Raw genomic sequence first — 3,912 nt, 5'->3', positions numbered from 1 at the left:
CGCAATTTCGTGGATCGGTTGAGGTTAGACATTAACACCGTTGGATGCCAGCTCAGTGGTCTATCGGTTGAGGGCTCCGGCTCGAGACTGGTAGGTGCTGGGTTCGAATCTCGCGAGAGCGGATTCGTGGATGCGCACTGCTGAGGAGTCCCATAATAGGACGAAACGGCCGTCCAGTGCCTCCAGGTTTTCGATGGTGGTCTAGCCTCAATTGACTCATGATCTTAACTATAAAGTCTCAAAAGTGTTGTGCTACTACTTCGGTGATGTGAGACAGCATTGACCCCTGATATTGATGATTCTCCAAGTAAATTTCCAGGGGAAAGGAACATTTCACCTGTCATAGTGAAGAAAGGTGACGTAGGACAGGGGGTAAGGGGGACTTTTTGGTATTCGATCCATCCTACGTTTTACAGAACATTTGACGTAGATACTTTCGATAAATGATCGGTAAATGATGCGCAGTAAGTTGTGGATAGAAGTATTTATGTCTATGATTACTAAGTCCCTAGCCATAGTATTCACAAAGCAATTATGTGGCAGAAAACTTTGACTGGCTCCTCAGAAAGAGTTACTTAATAATTGCTTATAATTCATCAGATCGATTCCATCAGAGGTGCGGGCAAACTCTGTAAAGAAAGTTGGTGTTGAAAAGCTTCCGGTGGATTGTACGTTAGACCTCCTCTGAAATTCTATAGATGAATTTCATATATAAGATTCATATACCCTGACAGTCCATAACTAGGTCAGTTTAGCATCAAGTTAAGCCACAACCTATGTTCGTTTTAGATCTCTGGCACTACTCTAACAATTAGATAATCAAGCATCTGTTTCATCAGGAATAGATTCATACGGTCAAACCTGATGAGATCAATCACCAAGGCGGTCACTCATTAGGGCAGCCACCTCTATTTAAAGCATTATTAAAGCGATAGTAGTTGGTGGTCTAAACACTAAAAACATTCGAAATTTTATCATTCTTTAAAAACTGTGACCAACACAGTGGTGATAAATACAAATAAACCAAGGGGGAAACAATGTATACGTGGATACATTTAACAGCAGAGGAAGCTGTACATACATCAAAAGAACGAAACAACACTCAAAGAGAAAAGACACGTGAAAGAAATTTGTCGTATATCTTCACAGCGGCATGCAAACTGAGCCCACAAATATTTTTGCTAATTATAAGACTGATCAACGGCGTATACAGACCACAAAAGCTGAATAAATTTAGGAAGTCGTGACTTCTGATCAAATGAACATATGTCTTTTCACGTGCCTGATTAACCCGGAGCCGCAGGACATTGCATGTGAATGAGAGTAACGGGGACAAAATTGCTGCTCTTCATGCACTCCAACCATTTCCTGTCTATATACAGATCTACGTACCCAGCCAAAAGATCACACTTGCCCGTGGAGGGTAGGACTGCTGTAATCTCTACCTCCAGTTAGTTATTAAGTAAAATCCTGTAATTGGCTTGTCATAAACACCGATAATATGGACAAAAATCTGTTTTCTGGGTGACTTCAGATAATATACGCTTCATGCGACAACATGCACCATAGCGTCACGCATACCAAGTGGTTAATCTACAAGATTTTAACTATTTCGTTTGTCCTATGAAGGGGATTCAATCTTCGAATCAAATCTTTAGCATTTCCAGAGCATATAAAAAACAACGAACCCCAATGAAAAATATTTTCCCTGTTTCCCAATTATTGATAGGGTATACAATACATAGCCAGCATATTCGTAGGCCTAAAGCTCACTGCCACAATCCTAGCTACTTGAATTCCGTACAGACAGGTGAATTAACACAGGTTGCTTATGTTTCACGGTCACCTTCAGGAATTGGAAAAATAAAATTTTTGTGGCACAAGAAAAGATAAGTAGCACGATTTTTATCTTGACGAGTTATTTAAATTTCTTATTTCTAGCCACAAGGCGCTATCTATATCAGAGATTTCTATCCAGGTTGAAAAAGATAGTCGTCACACGGACCTAAAGCCTCATGTCTGACAGCGTTAATCGATAAACACAACTTCTGCTAGGTTCACATAGATGTTAGTTTCTTAGTGACGCTCCATTTTACCACATATTTGTCCCCGAGATATCTACACTCTACCTATTTTGTTTCAGATTATCATTAGGTTCTGGGAGACCAGACGATTGTGTGGAACCGAGCATTTGTTACTTGTAATCGTGAATTTCCTTTGTGTATCTAGTTATATTGAAAGTGTAATAGAGTAATTCTTCAGATTTGGCTGACTTTATTCATTCTTAATTGTTTGAGTCAGACTACTCTTTATTTTCGACTTGATCAGGTGAGAAAACACACAAGACTACAAAGGTCTCACCGGATCCCACCACAAAGATCTAGAACGACCATATTTACATCACTAAGAAATTCAGAAGGTCAGTGGAAGGTGTGAAAACCAGAAGAGGAGCTGACAGCTTCGGATCACTACCTGGTGGTTGCCAAGATGAAACTGAAGCTAAAGAAACACTGGACAACTGGGCAAACAGTTTTACAAAGGTTCGATGCAGCCTTCCTTGGAGATACTAACAAACTCTACCAATTCAAGATAACTCTCAACAACAGGTTCCAAGCCTTGCAGGACCTACTAAAAGAAGAAGCAACTACTATGGAGGACATTTGGAAAGGGATCAAAGAAGCACTAACTTCAAAGTATCAGGAGGTTCTGGGTAGCAACAAACATCATCATAAGGAGTGGATCTCAACCGAAACCGTCGACAAAATTGAAGAAATGAAGAACAAGAAGACAGAAATTAACGATATTTGAACAAAAACAGAGAAAGTAAAGGCACGAGCTGAATACACAGAAGCAAACAAGCAAGTGAAGAGGAGCATTAGAGCCGACAGGCGGAAATACGTGGAAGAGCTAGCAATGACAGTGTAGAAGACTGCAAAAGAAAGAAAAAAAGAACAACTATATGGCACAACAATAAAACTTGCAGGGAAATGCTTCCAATCAGTATTCACCACATTCCGTTTGCAGGCAAATCTTTCTTAAAAAATACACTTTTCTCCAACGAACCAAAATATTAATATCCTCAACAGTCGTCTATTTTATGTTATCCGCATCGAATAGACGTTTCTGAGAAACGTCTACAAAGTGAAGAGTTATACATCACATTCCGTGTTGGACGATTACCAATCCCGGTGCTATGTTTATTAGGGTCTCAGAACACTCCAGAAGCTCAAGTCCATCTGGCGTGCCATAAATACCCTCAATTTTCTGAACATAAACTGACTTTGGAGTAAAGTGTTCTTTCTACACTTCACCCCTTTTCTCTCGTGTTCAAGGTTTCGTGTAGATTTAGTTCGGGGTTATTAGGAGAGCTTAGGAAACCTATTTAAGCATTCAGTCAGGAGATTTATTACTTGTAAATCTGGCGTGCGGCTACTCTGTCAGAAATATACATTAATTACTTATTTATGGCATATAGACTCAGGGAAATATTAAACATAATTTTCTAAAGTGTTTTCGCTGGCAAATTTACCTAGATCCCTTCTTTGAGGCTAGGGGAGCTTGTTATACAAAGGTTGCTTCTGTTTTATCCACTACCATTTGAAAATGGGCAGTTCCGGGATATGGATGTAATGTTTGAACAAGCTACCTTGTCCGTAAGTATCTACTAGAAGTAGGAAGTCAACATGAATTCCAAGAGTTCACAAAGGCGCTTATTTTGAAGAGCTATATACATTCACGATACCAGAAACAACTCCCAATATTTATGACATCGTTTTACTTTTTCATATTATCCACACTTGATTAAATTATGGAAAAGCAAAATGTACATCCAAGAACTATGTTTCAAGTCTAGAGATTTCCGAGTATTTGTTTTATCGCCGCGTTAGCGAAAAGAAAACTCCGCGGGTCATT

The sequence above is a fragment of the Schistosoma mansoni genome (genome assembly GCF_000237925.1).
Source record: "Schistosoma mansoni, WGS project CABG00000000 data, supercontig 0259, strain Puerto Rico, whole genome shotgun sequence".
NCBI classification, from domain to species: Eukaryota; Metazoa; Platyhelminthes; class Trematoda; order Strigeidida; family Schistosomatidae; genus Schistosoma; species Schistosoma mansoni.
This window is presented reverse-complemented; position numbering follows the sequence as displayed.